This window comes from Squalius cephalus (genome assembly GCF_949319135.1).
Source record: "Squalius cephalus genome assembly, chromosome: 12".
Classification (NCBI taxonomy): Eukaryota; Metazoa; Chordata; class Actinopteri; order Cypriniformes; family Leuciscidae; genus Squalius; species Squalius cephalus.
This window is the reverse complement of record NC_137133.1, coordinates 30,604,865-30,613,575: the sequence shown is the minus strand read 5'-3', so window position 1 is coordinate 30,613,575 and position 8,711 is coordinate 30,604,865. Positions and strand designations below refer to the sequence as shown.

Below are 8,711 nucleotides of genomic sequence, written 5' to 3'. Positions count from 1 at the left end.
ACTGATAATGTTTTTTTGTTTTTTTCTTGTTTTATGCACAATTTTTGGTTTATTTTTGTTTAAAACAAGAAAAAAAAGTACAATTTGCCAATGGGATAAAACAATTCAAGATCTAGTAAAAACTAAATTTGTTTCCCAATTAAATACATTTTGTTTGAGGATAATTTGTCAGTCAGAAATACAGATTAAGAGATATATATATTTTTTTTTTTTTTACCGCAGGTTAATGCTGACAAAAAGGGACTAGATATTTAGATCCAGATGCAATTTCTCATTGTTATATTCAAGTACGTCTCATCAAGATCAAATACTGCATGCAAGATTAATGAACTGGTATACAGAGAAAATATTGAGTGACAGCCGTGGATGCTCTTGCAAAGATCACACATGGGTCACTTGAGGTCAGCTTGTTTGTTTGTATCAGGGGAAGTGTTCTGAATATGGCACTCTCACCATGAAAAGAGCATCATCCCAAATGAAATTTCATTTCAGTCACACACATTCTCCCTGCGTCAGTCACCTCCAGAGTCATTCATACTGTGCCGGTGCTTTGTATCAGAAGGTAAGCCATTCCAGGAGGAGATGAGGTGAAGAGAGAGTTTGATGGGGAAGCATTGCTTTCGGAGCGATGATACAATGTTGGAAAAGTCTTCAGTTCTCTGCCAAATAAAGGACACAGATTAGGGAAGAACAGTCAAAGGTGGATCTAAAACCGTTTCCTGAAGTATTGCCATACCTGAGAGCTCCTGTGAAAGAGGGGTTTGGCCAAGTTAATAACATTGGAGGCCAAAGAATGACACCTAAAAGTTATTTAGTCATGTCAAGTCCTGTCATCTTCTGTGGCAGTATAAGGTCTGTTGTGGTTTTGACACAAAATTGCATTATTTCTCCATTTTAACTATTTATTAAACATATTAACATGTTGTTCCAAACCTGCACTGAAAAAAAAAGGTGCAAAAACAATTAACACTCAGAAATTGCTAGAAAATTTCACAATAAATTACAAAGCATCAGCAAGTAACACCATTTTTAAGTAGAAAGACAAGTATTTTCTTGTAATATGTACTCCAAACTTTGTTTAATGTACAACTTGAATAACTTTTTTTTTTTCTTTGGAACTCAAAATAAAATATTTTCAAGAATGTTTATGTTGCTCTTTTCCACACAATGAAATAATGTTGTAATCAGGGCTGACATGCTACAAAAAGATAATAAAAACCCTAAAAGAAGCACAATAAAAGCAATGGAAGACGAGGCATTATTTTAAATATCTAAATGTTAAATATTATATCGTTTATAAATAACAACAGATGATAATGATGATGTGGCTATTTTACCTTATTATTTTGTGTATTGGTACAAAAAGTAAAGGACTCACATAAGTGAATAATTTTTCAAACTCGCTCATATAAAAGTGTCCGGAAAAAAATCATACACTGAACAAAAAAAAGTAAAAAAAAACCACGTGTTTCATGTAACATATAAAGTAATCAATTTACTTCAAGTCAAAAATATTATCTTAAAGCTGCAGTCCGTGCTTCGGACTTCGGAGTGGCTACAGAAAAAAAGAGACTGCAGCCGGGCCCATGCGAAAACAAGGATAAATATCGGAAGGGCATTAAATGTAGTCACGCAATGCTGATGTTGTTAACATTAACAATTTGAGAACAAAGTATAATTTGCACGGTTTTGACATCATATGATAAGCGATCGTTAGATTTAATCAGCGTGATTTACTGCAATGCTTTTTTTCCCCTTAGTTGGTCAGAACAAAAGTGGATGTTACTTAGTTGTTCAGATGACATTTTCCGGTGAAAATTCTCATGTTGGTCATACTTCCAAAAAGTAGAATCTGTGATTTGACACCACACCACTGATCTATATAGAATGATATAGATCAGTGATCCACACCGACACGATGACTGACAGCCACACATTCTCCTCAAAACATTGGATTCATCCGCGCTGTGCCGTGCCAAGGTACAACCCACAAGTTGATAATTCCGCAAATAACTGCAATTGCAGATTTCGAACAGAGATGGAAAAACTACGGACTGCAGCTTTAACATCTGTGTTTATTGTTGTTTTTATTTTGTTTGTTTGTTTTACAGTGAGAGTTAATAGTGTCATAGGCCATAATGGGGTTTGGGTCTCCACTGACTTTCACTGTGTATATACAGTGTATATATATATATATATATATATATATATATATATATATATATATATATATATATAAAGAAATAAAAAATAAAATAAACATCTTCAAAATATCTGTGATACCGCAGGAGAAAGAAAGTTATACAGGTTTTGGACAACATGAGGGTAAGTAAAATTGTTTATTTTTGGGTGGACTATGCCTTTATCAACTGCTTGATTTAAATAGTCATCAAAGTTAAATGTTTTTATAGTCATATTTTAATATGGTGGCTTTTGTTGCCCTCAGCTCTCCTGCACTGGATTAATAGCACAGTACTCAAACCCCAAATAAAACCATGAAATTTCAGTTAAAGAATATAAGGGCTTTTACGCTCCCTTCGGCCAGAAACGAGCCGGATTGCATCGCATGGTCCTCTTATGAGGACGTTCTATGCTGAAGCCATTTAAGTGTGACGGAATTTAAAAGGAAACTCTGCTGTGACCGGTCTTCCATTAGGGCACTTTCGGATTTCCAATAAAGGCTTCTAAATGTTTCAGTATTGGCTGATTCTGGGACGTAATCACTGATTTTAATTAAAAGCTGTGAATGTGCATCGACGTGCGAACACATTGAGCCTGCTGAAAAGCTATTTAAAAATCCTAATGGAATTCATCATTTTCTTCATTTGCAAACGGCTCCAACAAGGGATGAGCAGCTTCGCGTGAACACTTCATCATTCTGTGTGATTGTTTGACAACAGGCCTCTGCCTTCTGTTAGCTGAATCACCAGCGGTCTGCACTGAATACAGATGTCTGCCGATGATTCTATGCATTGGAATAATTACGAACAACATGACCAGTTATAAAATATTCACCGTCACTGAACTGGCAAAACTGTCGATGAAGTCTAGTGTAGAACCAAATATTGAGTTTTATAGAACTACTGAGTATTTGCAGCACATTTCTGTATTTGGTTGAGTTGTGAGTATTTGCACGGTGTTTCTGTATTTGGTTGCATTGTGAGTATTTGCAGCGGGTTTCTATATTTGGTTGCGTTGTGAGTATTTGCAGCGGGTTTCTGTATTTGGTTGCATTGCGGGTTTCTGTATTTGGTTGCGTTGTGAGTATTTGCAGCGGGTTTCTGTATTTGGTTGCGTTGTGAGTATTTGCAGCGGGTTTCTGTATTTGGTTGCATTGCGGGTTTCTGTATTTGGTTGCGTTGTGAGTATTTGCAGCGGGTTTCTGTATTTGGTTGCGTTGTGAGTATTTGCAGCGGGTTTCTGTATTTGGTTGCATTGTTAGTATTTGCAGCACATTTCTGTATTTGGTTGCGTTGTGAGTATTTGCAGCGGGTTTCTATATTTGGTTGCATTGTGAGTATTTGCAGCGGGTTTCTGTATTTGGTTGCGTTGTGAGTATTTGCAGCGGGTTTCTGTATTTGGTTGCGTTGTGAGTATTTGCAGCGGGTTTCTGTATTTGGTTGCATTGTGAGTATTTGCAGCGGGTTTCTATATTTGGTTGCATTGTGAGTATTTGCAGCGGGTTTCTGTATTTGGTTGCATTGTGAGTATTTGCAGCGGGTTTCTGTATTTGGTTGCGTTGTGAGTATTTGCAGCGGGTTTCTGTATTTGGTTGAGTTGTGAGTATTTGCAGCAGGTTTCTGTATTTGGTTGAGTTGTGAGTATTTGCAGCGGGTTTCTGTATTTGGTTGCGTTGTGAGTATTTGCAGCAGGTTTCTGTATTTGGTTGTGTTGTGAGTATTTGCAGCGGGTTTCTGTATTTGGTTGCATTGTTAGTATTTGCAGCACATTTCTGTATTTGGTTGCGTTGTGAGTATTTGCAGCGGGTTTCTGTATTTGGTTGCATTGTTAGTATTTGCAGCACATTTCTGTATTTGGTTGCGTTGTGAGTATTTGCAGCGGGTTTCTATATTTGGTTGCATTGTGAGTATTTGCAGCGGGTTTCTGTATTTGGTTGCGTTGTGAGTATTTGCAGCGGGTTTCTGTATTTGGTTGCGTTGTGAGTATTTGCAGCGGGTTTCTGTATTTGGTTGCGTTGTGAGTATTTGCAGCGGGTTTCTATATTTGGTTGCATTGTGAGTATTTGCAGCGGGTTTCTGTATTTGGTTGCGTTGTGAGTATTTGCAGCGGGTTTCTGTATTTGGTTGCGTTGTGAGTATTTGCAGCGGGTTTCTGTATTTGGTTGCATTGTGAGTATTTGCAGCGGGTTTCTATATTTGGTTGCATTGTGAGTATTTGCAGCGGGTTTCTGTATTTGGTTGCATTGTGAGTATTTGCAGCGGGTTTCTGTATTTGGTTGCGTTGTGAGTATTTGCAGCGGGTTTCTGTATTTGGTTGAGTTGTGAGTATTTGCAGCAGGTTTCTGTATTTGGTTGAGTTGTGAGTATTTGCAGCGGGTTTCTGTATTTGGTTGCGTTGTGAGTATTTGCAGCAGGTTTCTGTATTTGGTTGTGTTGTGAGTATTTGCAGCGGGTTTCTGTATTTGGTTGTGTTGTGAGTATTTGCAGCACATTTCTGTATTTGGTTGTGTTGTGAGTATTTGGAGCGGGTTTCTATATTTGGTTGCGTTGTGAGTATTTGCAGCAGGTTTCTGTATTTGGTATCTGTATTTTTTACATTCAATATGTTTATCCTCTGTCTTCCTGTATCCATCATGAATTCCCCCTGGTACAACTAATTATGTACTCAAAAACACATCAATAACCCTGACAGGTGACCTTCTTCCATTTGATATCCGAAAGGGAAAATAAATCAAATCCAAATTACAGTGCGATTGCGCTCTCGGGGGACAGCTGGCCCCCTGCTGCATTTATAGTGATGCAGTCATTGTCCATGTGAGAGGATGATAAAAGCATCAGGGCCAGAGTCCATAAAATATGAAAGCACGCTGTGTACTTCGCCCGCATTTATAGAAACAAATTCAACAGGCCAATCCTCCTACATTTTCCTGTGTGACATTGCAAATCCACAAAAATGATGTACTTATAGCACAAATTTAAGCCACTCTCAGCAGTTTTATTGCTGGAGGTCACAGGACGCTGGGCTGTAGGCGTTCTTGCCGCTAGATGTGCAACTGGTCAATGCTTTTGAAAACCTCATAAATGAGATGTATTGCCAGTGAAAATAAGATGTCATCATGTCAGCTAATTTTCATGCAGCTAAAACGAATACTGTACTCTGCAGGGGGAAGCATTTGTATATACATTGCAGCAGAGCATAATACATCACATCATAAACAAGATAATTATCAATGCATGAGTCAAACTCACGCAGATTGTTGACAATTTCTGGCTGGCATTTTTTTTATTATACAGTATGCCTTGTGGGAAGCGACAAACCATATAGAACATTGACATCACTCACAGTAACATGAACTCCTCCATCTGGCTGATGCTCGATTGCAGTATCTCACAGGATAAGTACGGATCACATCAGTTCCAGCGTCTTCACTCCTATTGGTCGCCCACATCATATCGCTGACACTTCATAAAAGACAAAAAAAATAAATAAAAATAAAGTTGTACTTTTGATTATTTTTAAACTTATTTGCCAGTTAAACATTTTTCATCTAATATTTTTATTTTATTTAAGCTTTATTTAAAAAAAGATTTTTAATCATTTTAATTTGATTTAACAACACTGGTAGCAATTTTCATTGCCAAAATGAAGTTAAGGACTCTTAACTATAACAGTTTATTTTCTGTTTTTATAATATTATAATATTAACAGAAAATATTCATCTTCAGTTCCAAACTAAGTGCTAAACTTAGCAGAATCTTAAAAGTTTATAGGAGAATAGCAATTTACTAATTAAAAAAAGGAATTAAGGAAAGACAAGCATTACTGCACACTCCCGTGCTTATTTACAAATCATATAAAATGTTTTGCACATTTTTATAGACAGTAGAGAGGAGGCAGAAAGTTACTAGGCAGATGAACATTCCACTCAAGTCAGATTCAAACTTAAAGGGATACTTCACCTCTGGAAAATGAATGTGTATTTAAAATGGGTCATTTATGTAGTAGAAATGTGAAATTATTTTTGAATTTGGAGCCTTAGACTGAGAAAAGCCAGAAAATGTATTTTTGGCTTATGTGGATGAAAGACAACAACTCCCAGAATGCACTTGCTTCGCTGCTCTACGAGGCCACTCCCAAACCACGCCTACTGGTAAGAGCGCACAGTTAAACAACAAGACTAGGCTACTAGTGAGTCTCCTTGACGAGTCTGCCCGGGATTACGAGATCACCCAAAATGTCCGGGATTTGGCTTTTGCGTTCTACAGTCGCCATTCATTATGTTTACTGTGGCGAGCAGGACGAGGCTGAGGGCCGCGGGAGAACAGCGCGAGGCCGGTGGCGTGATTACTGATGAGCGACGGAGGAGCGGGAATTTTCTAAGCAATGTTAAAAAACACATCAACCGATCACTTGTTTAGCGTTCATGTAAACTTTACATTCAGATTCACCAATTGGAATGAATTCAGTTAGATTGAAACAAAAGGTGTGCATGTAAACAATGAATGGCGACTGCAGAAAGCAAAAGCTGAATTCCGGACATTTTGGACGATCTCGATGGCCGGACATGTCCGGGAAAAAGAGAATGGTAACCCCTACTACTCAGCTTTCTCCACAGAACAAAAGCCTGCTAGCTTAGCTTCCAAAGAAAGACGGCTGACACTATGTGTACATTCTGTGAGTGAGATCCCACCCTCTATGGGCGGGTTGAAAACATGCAAAACAGCCCCTACTACTAGCTGTAGTCTTTAGCCTCTGGCCAAAAAATACATAAATCTCTCGTCTCAGGGGGACATGAGGGAGGAAAGCACGATAATTCAAAAACACTACGGGTTTTCTACTGATACAAAGCTTAATGCTAAATCCTGAAGTATCCCTTTAAGGCTCCTAAAAGAGCACCAAAACTCAACGTTTCTGCATGCCTACTAAGCTCTAATATCATTGGTTTTCCTTTTGGGTGACACCACAAAATCTAATTTCCTAGAACCTGTGGAACCTGTGACTGGTTGTCCATCCATCCTTTGGTGTGGAACATTGTGTACTATTTTTTTCCTAGTTTGTGAGATCCTCTTGAAGAGATTGACTCGGTTACTTGAAATTCAGTAGAAGTTTTAAAACCTGCACCTTTTGTGCTTTGAGGTCAGATTCTTCCCGGTGTGCTGCCACCATCTGTGCACTCGATTTGAAGACAGGCATATACTACAAAAAAACGATATATTTCTAAATCTATTGCTTCTGACTTCTTCTCTAAAACCCATTTCCCAAGTGTGTCAGTTATTCATAATGAAAAGCAAGCTTGATGTTGAATTTCAAAGTCCTAGACATGCAAGATGAAGCCGTAGAACATATTAGCTAGGATTCAGCTTGGATTGCGAAGAGTATTGCGGTTTAAAGTCAGGGCTGCTGTGAATCCTGATAACCGACTGGGTTCGGCTCACACTAACATTACAGATGTTGGACAGATCTGCTAGTCAGGCTAAACAAAAATGCACTTTGTACTTTTAATGATATTAAAGAGGAACTATTGTGTCGTGAAGTCTTGATTTAGTTTTTTGGGGCTACTAGAACAGGTTTTCATGCTTGAATATTCACATATTTGACATTGTTGCAGCACCTCTGTTCCCAGTCTGTCAGTAATGTTCTGGGGTGTGTCTCTCATACAACAACATAACTCACTGATAACTACCATAGTACAATGCATCGTTAAAGAAATCTCTATAGACATTGTTCACCATAATTAGGGTTGCTTTCACTCCAGCCCGCCACTTTTTCTTTTCTTTCTCTAGTGATCTTTCATCTAGTGCATGGCCTTGGGTGACAAAACTTGCAGAGAGATTAATTAGTTTGAATGAATCAGTGGGCAAAGGGGTTCATAGATTTCACCGCATACAAAATACATTCAGCTGTTCAGTATCTGCGTTCAAAGCAGGAGCGGTCAGGAAAAAGCAAGAGCTTCAAAGCTTATATAAATGTATACACTCCTTGCTTTGTTTGCACCACTTGCAGTCAAATATTATTTCATTTTCTTGGCAAGAAAAGAAAAGAAAAAAAGATTTCCACTCACGGTTTATGATAGTGTTGTCCATTTAAACAATATCCATTCTGTTTGTGGATCAATCTTGAATGTTCATCAGTTCCCATTCCCATGATTCTTGCACTGCCAAAAAAAGTTTTTGACATTTATCTAAAAGTCCTTGAAACAAGATTACTTTACTTGAGAAGCCACACTGCATAAGCTATTAAGACTAGATGTTGTAAGAAGCTATGGAATGGTTGCTTCATAAAAGTGCATTGCAAAGTATTTTTCAACACTCCCAACTGAGTTCAATGCTAACAGTTGCTTTTAATCTTCATACTAAAAAATCCACAAGCATTTTAGCAAGTAAATAAATACTGTAATAAAAATAATCCAGTCTTTAAAATCCACAAAAAATGTTTGCTAATATCATAACAGAATGCATGGTGGACTCGTCGTGACGAACACCTGTCAACGAGGAATCAAAGTGAAATGAACATGACTGCACGAGAGCAGC

The 8,711-nt window shown here is 37.9% G+C and overlaps 1 long non-coding RNA gene across 1 annotated transcript; it reads right to left on the bottom strand.

The window, feature by feature from the left end:
* Positions 1-503: 503 nt before the first annotated feature.
* On the bottom strand, positions 504-8,312 carry LOC307169041. Its single transcript, XR_013823029.1, has 3 exons — positions 8,243-8,312; positions 5,524-5,642; positions 504-659 (listed from the first exon to the last, which is right to left on the bottom strand). It is a non-coding gene; the product is annotated as an uncharacterized lncRNA (long non-coding RNA).
* Between the last annotated feature and the right edge of the window lie 399 nt (positions 8,313-8,711).